The sequence below is a fragment of the Manacus candei genome, unplaced genomic scaffold (assembly GCF_025592945.1).
Source record: "Manacus candei isolate 608988 ecotype Guabito, Panama unplaced genomic scaffold, ASM2559294v1 h1tg000050l, whole genome shotgun sequence".
Taxonomy (NCBI): domain Eukaryota; kingdom Metazoa; phylum Chordata; class Aves; order Passeriformes; family Pipridae; genus Manacus; species Manacus candei.
In genome coordinates, this window is record NW_026138098.1 from 32290575 (window position 1) to 32308391 (window position 17817).

At 42.6% G+C, this 17817-nt stretch overlaps 1 long non-coding RNA gene across 9 annotated transcripts in view; it reads left to right on the top strand.

The window, feature by feature from the left end:
* The window catches only part of LOC127476888 (uncharacterized), a 554098-nt gene that overhangs the window by 22534 nt on the left and 513747 nt on the right, over positions 1-17817 (top strand). For all 9 annotated transcript variants that reach the window (XR_007906755.1, XR_007906754.1, XR_007906757.1 and 6 more), the window contains exons 4-5: positions 3967-4131; positions 15714-15764. This is a non-coding gene — a long non-coding RNA (uncharacterized LOC127476888). The remainder of the gene's footprint in view (positions 1-3966; positions 4132-15713; positions 15765-17817) is intronic.

The following is a 17817-nucleotide window of genomic DNA, read 5'->3' on the forward strand; positions in this document are numbered from 1 at the left end:
TCTTCTGGCTCCTCGATGGTTTGTGTGGACACGGTGCCGGTTGGTTTATTTCTTTCTCCCTCTGACTCAGCTGTGGTTTGGGTGGACGTGGTGTCTGCGGATTTGCTCCTTCTCTCCTCCCCCTGACAGTGCTGTACCATGTCAAGCAGTGCCCGGTAGGCAGTGGCCAGGGCCCAGCAGGTTGCTGTGAGCTGGCCATCTCTGGAGCTGCCAGAGCATTTTTCCTTCACCAGTCTTATCATGCTAACAGGATCCTGCAGTTGTTCAGGGGTGAATTTCCAGATCATTGGAGGAGAAAACTTTTCCAAATACTGGCTGATGTCCTCCCACTTCCCGTGCCACTCAGCATTATCTGCTCCCAGGGCAGGTGTCCAAACAACCTCCCTAGAAGGCCCTGTTCTGACCCTAAACATGGTGTACACAGTACAGAGCAGACAGAGCAACACTAACAATAACATTACGCTGTCCTTAACATCAAAAGGGAACTCAATATTTTCAAAAACTGTTGTAGCAGGTCTGAAGGGGAAGAAGGAGGTGAGAGGCTGGAAACCATCCCCCCCTGTTCCCCCAAAAAGCTGGGTACGATTTTTAATGAGGCCCCAGAGGTAGCAACCCAAACCAGGACAGGCAAACAGGACTGAATACACGTTTACAATGAAACTCATTGCTTCTGATGTTAGAATGACATAAACATAATATACTAATAAAGCAATTTGGATCCCTCTCCCTGGTCTTAAAGAGAGCATCAAAACAGGCAAATAATACCCCATCTGTGGAAATAGGAACAGGCTCAAATACAACATCCATGTGAATGCATCAAACAACATGGTGATCAGGAAGTTTCTATATCCAAATAGACAAATGCTTAAAATGAAATTGTGATTGACTTCTCTCTCTCTGCCCCATGTTGGGCGCCAAAAATGTGCTGGTTTAAGAGTTAACCAGCAGGGGGAATGAACTCAACTCAAAGGAGAGATTATAAGTCAGAATAACAATTTATTAAAATAATACAGTAAGTACAATAATACAAACAAACAATTGGTCTCAACCCACAAAAACCCAAATGTATAACCCAGTGCCCTGGGGCATGAACAAAGTGGTGTTCCTTGGGCCCTGTTTGAGTCCAAAGTAAAGGGAGAGGGGAAGAACCTGCTGGTGGGAGAGCTGCTGCAGTCTGGCCAGAACTGGTGATCGCAGTCCAGTGGTGGTCTAAGTCTGGTTGAGAGCGATGAGATGCAGCCGTCCTCTGGATCCCACGAGTGGGTTGAAAAATGTTCCAAAACTCCAAGATTATATATCCTCCAGTTCAGGCAGGAATGTTCAGTGCTCCCTTCAGGGCAGGGAGTTCCACAAAGGGTGTGAGGACAAAAGCATCCTCCTATCTCACAGGCCTCTTAACACCTAGTTTATAGCCTGAGGAGTCAGGCTCTATGGGCAGAGGGTGCGATAGTCTATTGACAACAATAGTCTAGTTTCTGGGAAATGACATGGAAGGCTATAGAATACAGTTTTGGGTTACACCCACCATGATGAACTGGTCTTCAGCTGTCCTAACTAGGACAGCAGGTCTGGCTTGATTTTTCAAGGGAGCCAAGAAGACCTACCTGCTGGGGAACATTAACACTGCTGTACTGTCTCACTGATGTCCTGAGGTCAGTGATTGTACCCCATGGTGAGTAAAGGACCCTTGAGTTGGAGATGTTCTGCTTTTTGCCCCTTCTGCCACCTCTCTGAAGAGCTGATAGAAGGAATGACTTTGAGAAAGGGGTTTGGACCTGCTTCAGTGCAGTAATGGGTTACTGAGAAGCAGCAGTACCAGGGAGCATGAATGCAATTTTCTCCTGCGTGTTTGGCTGAAGGTCAGCACTGTGCTTCTGTGAATGGGAACATCATTGGGTAAAATGATGAGACTGTTGCTGTCATATTACAGTGGCATCTTGCAGTGCTGGTAGCTCAAATCTAGCTTTTCTTGTTAACAAACTCTGAGAAGACTGTGGGAGTTTAAAAATCACCCCCTACAACCTATGCAGACCTTGAGCTATGAGCCAGACGGAGAGAAGAGCAAAGAAAATGCATATTTGCTTTTCATTCATGTTTTTTTTAATCCAGCAGGAAGAGCTCTATACAGCTTTAAATGCTGTTGCGTCTCATTTGTAGTTGAATGTAAGCTGATGGTAATAGATTATGTGCCAGGTATCTTGTGAGAGCAACTACCTGGCAATGACATTATTAACAGTAGTTTAAATGATTGCACTTGTTCCAGCACAAAAGGTGGAGTTCTGTCTATTTTTAACTAGCATTTCTGAACTCTCATTGGAGCTTGGTGCTGGGGGGAGGCCTTAAAAGAAATACAAGTTTTCTTCATGATGATCATGAGGGTGTGATGGCTGAGGGAGCATCACAGTGTTTGGGGACCACAGTGGCCCCTGTGCCTGAGGTACGCAGGAGGGATCAGGGGTGCAATTTAAAGGCTCCATAGAGGGATGTGCTTGTCTGATGACTGTTCCCTTCCGTCTCAGTGCTATGAAGGACATCTGTGCCCAGGGTTTGCAGGGAGGGACAGTCATCCCCTTGTGTATAGTGACCCCTTGTACTAATTCCCTTGCACAATTAACTTTGCACGGTTTTGAACCCTTTCCTTGCCTTCAGGGGAACCCCAAATAGTAAATGTTTAGGGCTTGTTTTCTTTTATTATGTGAGGGGGCCCTCCATGGCAGCACCATATCCTTACAGAGTCCCTTGGCTGGGAGGTCTGGAATTGTCCTCCATGGGCTGGCCATTCCTGTGCTGCTCAGTGACTCCCTGGAGCTGACTGCAATCAAGAAATGTGTTGTCGTGCTAAGGTGGAAGTGACACTGTTACAGCTGGATGTCTCCCTCCTAGAAGCAAGGGAAGAGAATGAAAAGAAAAAAAGTGATAATTACAGACTGGTTTGCAGTTACATGAGGGAGTTTAAATTACCTGGTATGAAAGAAGTGATGAGCCAATGCTAATTGCACCCTGCAATGGTGTCTTTTAAAGTCAAAATGGAAGGGTTTTTCCTTCAGAATTTCTCAGGAAGTTTTTAGTGATGCTAGACTCCCAGGGGCAGAATGAGCTGAACACTGCTGCAGCATCCTGTTGACAGGACTTTTCCAAGCATTCAGCTTTAGAAATAGTCTATGGAAGGATGACCATGTTCTGGGCACCAGAACCAAAAATGTTTGAGTGGCAAGTCCTCCTTGCTCCTCAGACCAATAATTCCTCATAGCACTTCAAGTCATACTCGAAAATGTTGAATCTGTTTCCCCTTAAAGTTGGAAAGACAGAAGAAAAGTTTGAAAATAAACATGGAAGAACACCTGGTTTGCAGGAAACTTGTTATGGAAAAAAAAGTTATCAAAAGTAGCCTGGTGATGCCTTTTTTTGCTATTGCTGTTTATATTAGGGGACCTAATTTGTAGGATTTTCTTCAAAATGCTTTCATGTTGCAAAATCCAGAACTTATAAATCAAAGCTCAGATGAGACGACATTAAGGACGGAAATTTTTATTCCTCATTTGGAGCAATGTCATCCAATTTAGGGCTTGGCAGAGAGGAGTGAAACATCAGTGGAGTCAGGGTGCTACTTGTTTCCAATAAACATTTGGTTAGAACATTGTTCATATCAATCTTACTTTTTCTTACCATAGTTTTTTACAGGCATTCATCTGGCTCTTGCAATGTTTGATATTCATGTGCTGGAAGAGTGTAATTTAAGTAGGTAACAAATGACAGAGTGTGACCCTTAAATCTTGTTCTTAACGCAAACTGTTGGATGGCAGCAACTGCAAATACATGCCTGGCTTTGCAGGATGCCAGCTCGTTGTCTTGGGACACAGAGCTCACCTTAAATGACAATTTTATATTTAGATGTTCATTGCTGAGCCAGACGAACAAAAAGAACTGCAGCATTTAATTTTTTTTTCCTTTTTGTTTTATGTGGAGGTCTTACGCAGGCTGACGGCAGTCCTGGAGAAGAGATCCAACCTCGCTCCAGCGGGATACACACGCAGATTTTAATCAGGAGCGACAGCTATGGAGCAGAGCTGTGTGTGCAGCACCTCTGAGACCTGTGCTCCTGCTGGTGCTCACACTTGCATGGAGGAGGAGGTGAGCAGGATGCCAAGCAATAACAGTGATAACATTTGAAATTTCTGGAAGAAATGCAAGCATTTGTTTCTAAGAAGTTGTTTCTGCCTGTGTTTTTCTTCATTCCTGTCTTTTCTGTTCCTTCTGATAAGCAGAAGGATAAGCTGTGAAGTGGGTTAAATGAGAAGGCTTTTCTGTGAGGAGGAAAAACTGAAAGTGTCTTGGACCCATATTTTGTAGTTAAATGGATTATAGCTTCAAAACATGCTGTAGCAAGAGGCTGAGTAAGGCTGGGTCACAGACTGAAGAAACTGTGGGTGATTTAGGAAATCTGGAGGGTTTTTTGCTTGTTTGAGGTGTGTCTGGTTTTTAAGTGCTTCTGGAGAGCTGGATATCTCCAAGTGTAGTGTCAGATTGTTTCAGGGTCAAAAAGAAATGTTGAGTTGCTGCAGGACGGGTGTGTGAGGTTTACTGTGTCTGTGGGCACTCCAGGAGGTGCAGTGATGTGGGCAGTGAGGTGGGATGTTCCCAGAGCTGCAGTGATGTGGGCAGTGGGGTGGGGACATTCCCAGAGATGCAGTGATGTGGGCAGTGGGGTGGGGACATTCCCAGAGATGCAGTGATGTGGGCAGTGGGGTGGGTGTACTCCTGTGTCTGTCACCTCAGGCTGTTTGTGTGTGTTTCTGTGCTTGTGTGGGAGCTGTCTATGTCTGAACAGCTAAACAGGATCTCAGAAACATCTTCCTTCTCATGTTGTTTTGATGTTACCATAGTTTGTCTCCCATTATTAATTAATAGATTGACTCTCCTTCAAAGCAGGTCACTGCTTTTTACAAGTACTGAACTGAAAATGGGGACCAAATCCTCTATACAACAATATTTTATGCTGGAAAGTCATTGGAATGTTTCAGGCACCTGCTTTGGTGCTCCTCAATTAGGGGAGGACTTCATGCATGCTGTACTGTGGGAAATGAGTGTGCATTTATTTCTCTGTTTAATTGCTTTTTGTGTGAGTGAGCTTTGTTAATATCATTGTATCACAAACTTTCCCAGCTTGCCTCAGAAACCTTCCCCAAAAGAGTAAAGAACTATTTCTAAACAAGATCCTCCAGGCCAGAGACATTCTGGACAGCTGAGATGATCTGGGAAGTGGTTGTAGCCATTACAGTCACAATAACTCAGATGTCTTATTATTAAATTCTCCATCTCCCTGAATTGCTGATCTCGCTTCTAAGCTTTTTGTGACTGGAACTTCTGAGTCCTTGATGTGAGAAAAGCCTCAACAGCTTCTAGTTATCTTTTTGGTAACTTCCATCAAAATTTCTGACTAAACGTCAAAGCTTCCAGCTGCCTTCTTGGCAGTAGCTTTAGGGAGCTGAGCCAGCACTAGTGCCAGCCCCCTCAAGGTCCACACCTGCCCTCGGGCTGGGATGGCTGGTGTGATGCTGCTGGTGCCTCTGCTGCAGGAAAGGAACCTCCTTACAAACCAAAAATAAGGCACAAGTCAGCTGGCAATGCTCAGCTCCTGCTGCTGTAAATAGGCTCAAGCTTTCTGAAGGCTGGCCCTGAAGTGACAGCCTTTCTGTTGCCGGAGAGACATGAGAGTCAATAGTAAAGACTAACAGAAGTCCAGAGTAAAGTTTTCATCCTTGTGGAGACCCTAAACACCACCCTGTGTGAGGAGTACCTGCTCTACCTGAAGTTATTGAAGAGAGAAGGGTGTTAGTGAGCATTTAGAGGGTAACAATTCTCTGATATATATTGGCTGTGTGAGCTAAAACTGAGAAGTAATGAATGCTTATCTGGAAAGTACAGCAAAAAATTAAACTTAAAGGGGATTTGGGGAATGCCTGTTGGAAGAAAAAAGTTCAGTTTTATCTATTCAATTTTCTGAAAATAAATGCACCCACACTCCGTATTACTTAGTCTCCTATGCTCTTTTTCATTTCTACTAATTGTGAAAACTGAAAAACAGAAACTAGTTTGCTATCCTTGTTTAGCCAAAAGGACTTCCTAGAGGAAAGAAATGTTAAGAAATGCCTACTGTGCAAAACCAGTAGGACTTCTGGCAAACTAGGACGAGGTTTATCAGACATAGCATAGGTGTGGCCATTTCATTCTTGCAGGGTTTAACAGAGGGCTGGGATTTACCTAAACTCAGAGTTGAACCAGGAGAACTAGATTTGTCTCTGTCAGGAAACAAAATTTGTAATTGAGTCAATAGACACCGTGTGAAATAGCAAAGGGAAGATGCAAAACACAGCAACAGTTTGTGCTAACATATGGAAAGAAGAAGAAAAGCAAGTTGAGAAAAAACCTACCAGATAATGGAAGTACCCAGTCATGATCTTCCTGTTTGCAGTGGGGTAAACTGCAGCTCCTCAGGACCAACATAAATGTCAGAAGCCCCTGGGGGAGATGAGATCACCCAAAGGCTTGGTACCACACCAAAGCAGCCTCAGTGTATTGAAATAAGGGGTCCTCATGTGGAATGCCGAAACATTTCCCTTCTGTCAGTTCAGTGCTAAACAGAAACTGCAAACTCAAGTGATCAAGTGGATCAGATGGAGCAATGCATGTTTGGCTGCTTATTGCTGACAACTGGCCCCAGCAAAGGCTGAAACGGTTTCATGAGTGTCAGCAGGCTGCTGTGTTCCTACAGTGTTTACAGTTAATGAGATTATTGGATTGTTGTGTGATGTATTAAAAAAGGTGACGCTGTATCTACAATAGCGAGATGTCGGGGCAAGTCAGAGATGTGGACAGATAAGATCAGAGTGAATGTATGGGACACATATATGGGGCTGTGTATTTCAGAGATTTTGTCCATTTACTCCACTTCTTGCAGTGAATAGAGATGATTTATTACAGAGTCCAAAAATACCATTAGTATGCTACATTTGAAATGCATACCCTAATCTTATTTACCACTGTCCTGTGCAAGGAATTTTAATTATTCTCCAAGGTTTAAGGGAAAAATACAGCCAGAAAAAAAAAAAAGAATGATGCTACAGTAAACTGGCTTTCTCACAAGTAAGCTTTCATAAGTTACAAAGGGGAAAATGTGGAAATGTACAAGCAGCATTCATTTTTTTACTGCATTACCTTGTGAAAGCAGTATACAAGAACTATTAATATTTTATTACAGAGATCTGTAGCTGTGTTTGCAGTTGACTGATCTGATTGTATGGTAAGAATTAAGTTGACAAACGAGCACTTCTCAAGTACAGTGCTGGCTTTTTCCTTTCTTTGTTTTCATGACCAGTTGTTAAGCTGTGTCACCCTGGCCACGATGTTGTTAGGCGGGGTTTTCCTTTTCACACCATGCCTTTCTGGGCACGTTTTGCATGTGGTGAGGTGCTCAAAACTGAGGGAAACCTGCAGCCAGACACAGGTGACCTTGTCTGCTCCACCACTGGCACCCTTCTCAGAAGCAATGACATTTGATGTACTCTCACTGAATACACAGTGGCTTGGTTGCTGTGGGGTTTGTTGGATTTCTTTGGGTTTTTGGGGGGTTCATTGATTTTGTTTTGCTTTGTTGTTGGTTTTTTCCCCTTCTCTTGGTTGCTTGTCTTTTTTGCAGTAATACTTCATAGGCCTGATCCAGCTAAAAATTCCCCACAACAAAAAGTGTGGGTTTTGTCATAATTTATAGAGGATGAGCTGTAACCAAAAGATACTGATCATTGTGTCCAGTTCAGTATTTGCTCACTGCTCACGTGCTGCCACAGAACAGAGGGAGGGTGGGACGTGGAACTGGCTCTGGGGCAACCTGGGGACAGAGGTGCTCTGCCGTGTGGGACACCCCTGGGCTCTGGTCTGGCTCTGTGATCCTGCAGATGGAGAGCAGGTTTCTGCATTTGTTTTGTTTGTTTGTTTTTATTCTAAATTTATATGCTCTTAGGATAGATAAACAGATAAATTCACATGAGTAGCCCTGTCCAAGTCAGTGAGAGCAAGAACACTTTTGGTGAGACTAGAGCTGTTGTGCGCTGAGAGCAACCACGGTGATGCAATTACAAAATTTTATTGTTAACTGAGTGCACCACATACACTTTCTCATTTTTATTATGTTAATAATTTTCAGTGTTTTGAGCCATCTTCTGTGCAATTGTCTGGTTGCAAAAATTTCCCCAAACAAGCCTTTAATCCTTTTCACTGCTGCCTTCTCGAATCTTTATACAGGAAGAACCACAGTGCCTCCTTTTTTTTTTTTTTTTTTTTTTTAAAGCATTCACTTCCAAGTCCTTGGGATACATTTAATTCTCTGACTCTCTATCTCTGCTTTTCCAAGGAAGGGATGAGAGCACTAGATGGCTGGTTTGAAAAACAGCAACTGACAACTGCGCTTAGTTTAAGACGGCGTTAAACTATTGTTCCTCATTTATTTGAGTCTGTCAAAGACGCATCTGATATGGAAGACCTAATTCTGGTACAATCCTCTTCTTGTACAGTTGAGTCTGTGCTGATGCAGAGGCTTTGTCACACACATAAGTTACTCTGATAATAGGAGAAGAAAGTTACTTTGAAAGAAATGCCGCTTAGAAATACTTGTATTAAATCAAGTCTGATTTTTATAAGTTTCAAATGCCAGTTAAAATATCCCAGCTCAGCAAAACCTGATATCAGTAGCCAGATAAATGCCTTCTAACTGGCCCAGCTGATGGGAGAGGGGACCCTTTTCATGAATGCAGGTGTCAGATGGTCTCATATTTGCCTTAGAACCCATTTCCTTGGCTATAGGCTCACAGAGGAGAGAAAATATAGGTAGGGTTTGAGAAAAAACAGCAGCAACCGATAGTGCTCACTGTGACCTTGTAAAGCAATTTAGGCCCATATGTGTGAAGAATTTCAACAGCAACTACACACAAATAGGTGCATTGGGGCTGCGGTAGACCCATGCCTCGTTTTTCCATCTCTAAAATGAGGGAAGTGGTACTTCCTTACCTGTATTTCCACCCTTTCTGGGTGTAGGGAGGTTAAAAACATTAGGGATTGCAAAGTGCCTGAATGCCAAGAATCGTGCCCTCTCTGTGTATCACTGATGTATTTCTAATTCCATAGTTTCAGTTAGTGGGAGTTTCTTCTTTCCGTGTCCCTCTTGGTTCTTGGGCTCCTCATGGAAGGCAGTGGTTAAAGTTCCTGTGACGTGATGTAAAGCAGCCAAGCACCACGGCTGTACTGAGGCAGAACAAAGGCAACTGCTGGCAAAACTTCAAGGACACCAAGGGCATCTTGTTGCTGAAATCTAATCTAGTGCTGTGACTCTGCTTTCCTCCAGGAAAAGCAGTGGAATGATGGGGGAAACAGCCTGCAACTGTCCACTTACCCACCATTGCAGAAATGCTGCTTTCTTCTATTTCACTTTCACATTTTGCAATGGATGTTTCACTGTTTACTGCAGGAAATGATCAAAGGTCAAGAGAGTCTGTGTTAATTACTGGGCAGGAGATGGGTTTTTATGGGCTTTTGGATCTCTCTAGGAGTAACCTGGAGCATCCATGGCAGGCAAAGATGGCTTAATGTTGTCAGTAGAGCCTGGAGGCACGTTCCTGCAATCCCATGGGGATGTCAGCCCACTGCTGGCAGCAGGATGGGGCATCCCTGTTCATTCACTTCATCCCCCATCCATCCAAACAGCATGTTTGAGATGTGTGACTCAGGTTGCACGGGCTCAGAGCCACGGTGTGTGCAGTACTGTGACTGCATTTCTTTTTTAGCACATTGCAGCAATATATTGTGCAAGTGAGTTACCAAAATATCCTGGAGCCCACCCACAACTCCTGCTGAGAATGGATTATTTTCATCAATTCTCTTTTTTTTTTTTTATCCCACTAAGTCTACTCCTCCACAGTTTAGTGAGGCAGGTATATACTTTCCTACCCTGACATAGTGCAGCATGGGTCAGGAATATAGAACCAATTTGTTGGTGTGACAATATGAAAACTCCATAGAATTACAAAAATAAGTATTTTTTTTTCTGTGCAAGTGTGTATTATGCTCTTCTCACCTGGATAAATACACACAACTCACATAAATGACCCTCAACATAAAGTGAAAGTGAGTGTTGGTTCCTTTAGGCATGGAATTATTCATTTTTAACTTGGTACTGGCGCATCAAATTGCGTGCAGTTTGTGTTGATAAGTTATTTGTGTTTTTCCTTTAGACTGTAAATGAAACAGTTTTCAGACACTATTAACTCCTTTAAAAAAACAATTCTCTCTGAATTTCGTGCTTTTGAAGCACGCCAGAACATTTCTTCTTAGAACAGACACCGTGTAATTCTCGCTTATGGAAATGGAATGATATATTGGGAAGCTGTAATAACAGTTGCACAATGTAAACACGGAGGCAGGATTTAATATTTTTCTAGTCTCTCCTCACCTACCAGTGATGATTTCAACCCTTCCCCTTAGGAGCACAAATCATGGTGACCGTGTGACACAATTCCTTTTTGGGACTACCACACAGAAAGAAATTATCACCTGATGGAGGGGCTCCAGAACTTCTCCAAATCCCAGGACTGTCTGGCTTAGGTTTTGTTCTGTCACCTCACTTTCTCCTTAGCCACTCTCGATTCATGTTGTACTTGTGCATGAATTACATCCAGTTTTCAAAAATATTGACTGCTACAGAAGAGCCCTAGTTAGTAAGCAGAACCACCAGAGCAGAGAGAACTGGGATTTTTCCCCTTCTCTGTAGTGTTGATAAGTTATCGATTCCAATTCCGGCTGTATAAGGTGATTTTCTCTGGGTGTTTTTCATACATCAATCTGAGCTCGGGTCCTGAGGCCAATAATTTCCTGCTTTGCTGCCTGTCAGTGTCAGTAGCCACAGGGATACAGTTTTTGGGGCAGCTGCTCACAGGGGCCGTGGTGGCAGGTGTGGGGGGGCTGTGCTGTAGGTCCCACGCTGCCTCCTTCCCTCTGCTCCAATGGTTACAGCTGCAGAGGCCATTCCTACTGCTGCCTGTAAATGCCATCTGACCTTCTCTGCAGGATGGCTGCAAACAGTTTGGGTTTGAGTCTTTTTAAATGGTCCTTTGATTTGCCCAGTGTGTATTTTCCTTCACTGGCAGGGTACCTCATTCCCCTGTGTTGCTCCTCCTGTTGTGACTTCTCAGGACTTGACCCAGAGCAAGAATATTTATTCTCCTCATGCCTTCTGTTCAGATTCTATGAAGCAGAGCTTGCTGCTTGTCCTCAGAGCAGCACAGGGAAAGACTTGCCACAGAAAACCCTTGTTGGTGTGATGCAAAGCTGGCAGAGCCAGGTGTCCTTTCCTGCTTGCCACTGCTGCTGGCACTGCGAAAGGACCAATCCCCTTTGTGCTCCCACATGGATTGTTGCCAGCCATTTTGCACTTATGGAAAGACTCAGATTCAGGATGACTCCAAACAGGGCATGCAAAGGCAAGGCAGACCTTCCTATATCCACTGAAAGATGAAACTACAAAATATCCTAAGCAGAAGAGAGGGACTTTTGCATCACCTGTTGTGGAAGTTGCTACCTGCAAAGGTTTTAACTATAGTACACACCAGGGCTGTGAGTTCCTCTGTGGTGTATGGATAATACCTGGGAGATATCACTGCAATGAATATGAAAGTGCAACATAGTCCTTGGCCTCTCTGCTGAGCTGCTGAATTTTTAGTGCCACAGCTGACAGTGATAGTAAAAATAGTGGATTTGTGCCACTGACAGTGACAGTGATTTCTCATACCCTGGATTCAGTAAAAACCTGACACTTCGTTCACTGATGCAGTTAATATTTTCTCAATCCACAACAACATTCAGAATCTGGCTCCTCTGAATTAGAAACTGAACTGTTTCTGCAGCAAATTTTACTAGGCAGCCATCCAGTTGACCTAAACCATTTTTAACATGGTGATTTAGAGGCAAGAGGCACTTCTGTGTACTTTGCTGTATCCTGAATCATCTGTGCTTGTTCACCTCATAGTTGAACTATGTCATTTGAGTAGAAGTACTATAGCTGAAGCATTTACACTCGGCTCCAAAAGCCCTTTGAATATTCTTACAAGAAAAGGTTGCTTTGTAGGAAGATAGAGCACAAATTATTACCAGTCTGGAGCTGACATGGAGATTTGGCACTCCATCTGGAGTGCTTCCTTTCAAGAGGTATTTCTATAAATTCTGCCCTGGTCCTGATGCACAGACAGTCTCTGTTGTCAGTCTCAAACCATAGGCTTGTCAGGCGTGATAAAGGCAAAGGAATATATACAGTGTGCGTTGGCTGATTGCACATTGTCTGCAGCTGTATAATTTTCCTACACTGTTATTGCTTTCAGGTGATTTATTTGTGCAATTTCTTGGGGCAAGTCATCTGCAGGTTTCAAAATGCATAGTGTTATGATCTTGGGGATTTATTCTCACTGTGTAAATGGGGTCTCTCAGTGTCATCTATGAAACTGCACTAAGATAGTGTGGAGAAGTAATCAAGAGCACTTTTAGAACATGGACCTCAGCAGAATGACTGGAGGTTTATATTAACATACCTGGTGTATAAAATGTGACTGGAGAGCAGCTGATAGTCTATCTAAGAAGAGGTACAGCTTTTGGATAAAAATTATTGAACATAAGGGGCAATGAACAGAAGGCTTTAGACGTGTAGCGTGTAGAATTTACCATATCTCTTGAAAATAGATGTCTTGTTTTCATGCTAAGTACTGTCTTTTTCATCTTCTGCAGGAAATACTTCAACTCTCATGGAAGTAAATAGGGAAGGTAATCATAGTTTCTTAGTCATTTTTGCCCTCAGAGGAAGGAGACCAGCTTTTCTTTGAAGACTATTTGTACTGTAATTGAACCAGGGTAATTACTATGCAAACAATACCTACTTTTCTCATAGCTTCAGGAAATTTATGATCTCATTATTTGTTTACTTGTTTGTTTCCCACTGCCTGCAAATCACTGGCTAGATAAAGATTAGTCTGGTGAACCCTTTGATAGTTTGGGCAATACATTTCATATGCAGAGTGATGAAGTCCTGGCTGCAGGAAAGGGTGGACAGTTTAAGATGCCAGCTTGTTGTTCTCTGATAATTTGTTATTCCTTGGCTGTGACAAATAAGCAGCTTTCTGGCTGATGTGGAGGAACAGGCCATGTGGCTCAAGCTCTCCAGTTGGCTGGAAGAACATAAGGAATTTGCTGTATTAATCAGTATTTTCTTTATGCTGAAATTGCATGTGCTGCTGTTGAAATCTTTCCTTTGTGACTTACTGTCTGGCTTTGGTGTATTGAACAAACCCCATAAATTCAATAGGCTTCTCCCCAGGCTATGGGATGGAAATCACTTCTAGATATAAAAAAACTCCAATGCCTAGTGTGGAGAAAAAAATTTCTTTCCATTTGCAGAGCACGTGTAGAGGAAAAGACAGGGAAATTACCAGGGTAACATGGATACATTAGAAAAGCTTAATTCTTTTTCAGTCCATAGCCTAGGAACGTGGTGCTGTGATATGAGGAAGCAACTGTTTGTAGTTTTACCAAATGGTGGTTTGAGTTTTTGTTTCTCCCTAGTCCAGCCTCGAGCTCTGCCCTCGAGCTGCCCGCGCTGCCCGCAAGGCTGTTGTGGGGGGCAACTCCTGTCTCCATGCTCCTTCTGAGGAACAAACTCCACATCAAACCTGCTGGAGCTGTGGCAGATGACCTTCCCTCACTGCTGCCTTTCTTTTAAGATGGACAGCATGGCTGGAGTGCTTGTTTTCCAACTGACACAGCATGTTTTATTTACTGCAGGAAGCAGAAATATCTGTGTCCCTTTTGGTCTGACTACCTCAAATTGTGTTCCCCCCTGCTTTTGTGTTATTGGTTTGTTGGTCATGAAAGTGCAACCTCCTACTGTTTTGTCTTTGTTGCTCTATAAATTACTGAATATTGCCACGTTTCATGAATTCACAGCCAGGCAGTTGAAGTTGTAGCAAGCAGGTGTTCTGCACTTTTATATCCTTTACTTTTAGTATAAAGATTGTATTTTCTGCTGACTGTAAAAAATGATAGAGATTTTTTGGATGCTGAGTATGTGTCTGTTTTGATCCAGATAGTGAATTCAAATGGGAATATTCTATTTATAAAGGAATTAATGCCAAAGTACCAGCACTGGAACCCAGTTTGGGATCATGGTAAAACTGCAGAAACTGTCCCTAAGAGAGCTCTGACACTGTCAGAGTAACAGAATAGCAGAAAATAAACCAAGTCCAAATAACTAACATTTAGGCTTATGTAAATAAGCCTACTTCTCTTTATCAGATCTATCTTTTTCAGTCCTTCATGTTTCTAAAAAAATTAGATGAACAGAAGAAATAGCTTTGTAAAACCTGAGGATGTGAATATCCTTTAGTTTTGTATTACTATCTGCACAAGGCTTTTCTGCTCCTTAGTGTCCCCACAGATACTTTCTCAGCTGAGACCCTCTCACTAACCCCCAGGAAAGGCTGAGGCCTCGAACTCCACTGTCCAGAGCAACCCAGAAGTCTTTCAAATGATGGGGAAAATGCATTGCTCTCCATAAGTATCTTAGTGTGGAGCATGTGCTTGTGAATGCAACTTGGATATGGGGTGTCCTACAGCTCTGTGCCTCTGTGTGTTCTCTGACCCTCTCTGATTTCTGCACTTGATACCCCCCTCAGTTTTCCCAAGGTGAGTAATTGCTTTCCCTTACACATTCCCAAGTGTGCTGATCCCCCAACTCAGCTTGTCTGTAGCGAATCGGTATTTGTGGGAGACAAAGCAAATGCCATCCTCTATGATGTGTACACTACAGAGAGGGAGAAAAAAAATCAGTATTTGCCTATTTGTATTACTCTGTATGAACTGATACCACAGCCTTCTCGACCAGCTCAAGTTCCACCTCAGAGAGCTTATAAACTGTCTGCATTAAACTTATTTGCAGGTGACTTGGTCCTTCCCCAGGGACCTAGTTTGGTCCTTGCTGAACAACAGACAGTTGCAGAGAACTCAGCATTTTCCTAGACTGAGTTGCTAAGTTTCTACTTGCACCACCAGAAACCTCCCTCCTCTTTACTTTAGCAACTCTAAGCTTACTTTCTGAGTGACTAAAAAACCCACTTTAGCACATTTTATGTTCTTCCCAGTCCTCCAGGCTTATCCCTTAGCAATTCCTTCCAAACCTTTTTTCTTAAGAAGTATAATTTTGCAGGCTCCTCACAGAAAATGTGATCTCATTGTAATCTCCTATACCTTAAAATAAACCAGCCACCCTTCAGTCCATTTCTCTCACAATCCAGTCATCTTTCATCCTAAAGCTTAATGAACTGCTTTCTACTGTTTTAATGTAGATACTTTCCAGTTCATCCTTATTTCTGGACTGAAACACCTTCAGAAGTGTCAAACCTTTGCCAGAGATGTAACTACATTTACTTTTTTTCCTGTGATGTGCTATCTCTGGAAGTCTCTTATATGGACTTGGATTCAGGGACCTTTCTACACCTAGCAAATGCAAGCTAAGGTTGTAGCATTTTGGACAATTTTTTGTGGAAATTTGATTAACAAAATTCAGTCATTTACTGTTTTCTAGTGACCTAAAGATCACTTTCTCTCTCATCTTTTTTTTTTTTTTCCAGGCACTGAAGACAAGATCACCCAGTGTCTTTGCCATAGCCCAGCCTGCAAATGTGAGTGTTGTTTCAGCGTGTCCCTCATCCTCACATCCTAATTCCAGGGCAGCTATACTTTGCTCTTCTGTTTTGTGCAGCAGCATCTCTGTGTCTGCACAACTGAAATTCTATCCCAACTTTCACCCCCTCATGTCTGGAGTTACTTAGGAGGACACTCACACTATTTCTATTTGTTCAAAATGCTGCTAGTGATACTCATTTCTTGCCTTGTAATTTAAGCACTTTATCACTCTTCTTGCATCTCTTTGCTGACTTGCTTTCCTCCCCTCTATCCACTGTCATTCTGCATTTTTAAGACCTTTCCAAGCCTGCCCAGCGAGGCTGTGAAGCTGTTAACTCTTGTTTCTGCCCTGAGGATGGTGCCAGTCATTCTCATCCTCCTGCTTCACCTTTTCTTATGTTCTTTACCAGGGATGAGCAAAGTTCCTTGTAACCCCAGCAGGGCAGCTCCATGGGGTGCCTCCTAGGCTGGCCTTGAAATTCCCTTAGCAGTGATGACACAGTGTGTCACCTTGGCCTGCCTTGTGTCTGTGCTGATGTCCTCTCAGATGTGGGATTTGAGAGGGGACATCACCCTAAAACCAAGCCCTGGTAGCAATGTACTGCTATAATATGACCAACACAGTTTGCTTGGGAAGATTCTGGGTTATCTGTATCGCATCAGCTCCTCCTATACAAATTGTTTAGGATAAAAGTATCTACGTTTTATAAATGTAATTCTATAAATCAAATTGTTTTCACAGATCACACTTTCCTTTTATTGCTCTTTGTTATTTGGGGGCATATGGTAGCTTTCTGTAAAATGTTACCTTAATTGCCTTCTGGATATACCCTATAAATCCTGACAAATGCTTTTAAAAGCGAAAACCAAGACATATTTTTCTTCTATCAGAGCTTGCTCAACAAACCGCTTGTACCTTTTCCGTGGGGCCTTGCAAAATGCTGTTATGTCAAGAAGAATAATGCTCTTTAATTTATGAACCATTAATATTTATTGCACATGCAATGGCTGGCATTTTGTGTGAGAGAGCTGGACAGCAGCTATTAAAATTGGAAAGAGGTTATATATTAACCAGGGCTACTCAGATAATTCATATGGGGTAATTTTTGATTAATTTATTTCTTTCTGTTGACAAATTTCCTGGTAGTGACCAACAAGGTGGGTTTTTTAAACTTATTTGCTAGCTCATAATGAATTGCTCAGTAATTACTACAAACAAGTCAACTCCTTTGTTATTAGGGTTTTATAAGCGTGTTGAAGAAGACTTGCTTATCTTGTTACACAATTAAGGAGCTGGATCTCAGTCTCACTTCTGAGTTGGGATCTGCTTGTTTCCCACAAAGATCAGGACTGGGGGCTCCTTACTCTGTGTTTTGTACAGGGGCATCCAGAGACCCCAGTGTGTGATGCTGCTGCCCCAAACCACACCCCCAATTCCACAGTAGGAGGAATTTGCAAAACCTTGTAGCAGTGTTCAGCTTTGCAGTGAATCTCCGTGCAAACTGTGTTGGAATACTGGCCCAAGAGAGGGCTCTGGTGCCACAGTATCATCTTTTGAAAAGAACATGATTAATTTTGGGGTATAAGTTGGATAGATCTGCAGGTTATTTGTAGAACAAGTTGCCTGAAAATTACTTGTAACGAGGTTTTAAAATTCAGGTTATGTTGGTTTCTCCTGATACAAGTCTGCTCTTCTCAGTTCCTGATGGGGAATAATGTTATTTTCTTGAATCAGGTTCTGGTTACAATGTAAGTTTTATTTCCCTAAGTATTTTATGTGACTCACTTTAGAATTAGCTGCTTCAGAGAAGTTTCCAGATGATAGATTACTTTGGGAGATGCTTACAGAAACATGTGAATATGACTGATAGCCATCAACATGGAACAGGTGGGAATTCTGAACAGTTTGATTAATGTTTTGGGGGTTGTTTATTATTATTTTTTTTAAATGTTGTGATACTTGCACCTGTAGCAAGGTGCAGTAGCAGAGTGGAGTCTGTGACTGTATCACTGAAGAGATTGATAGAGGAATATTATGCCTAACACACT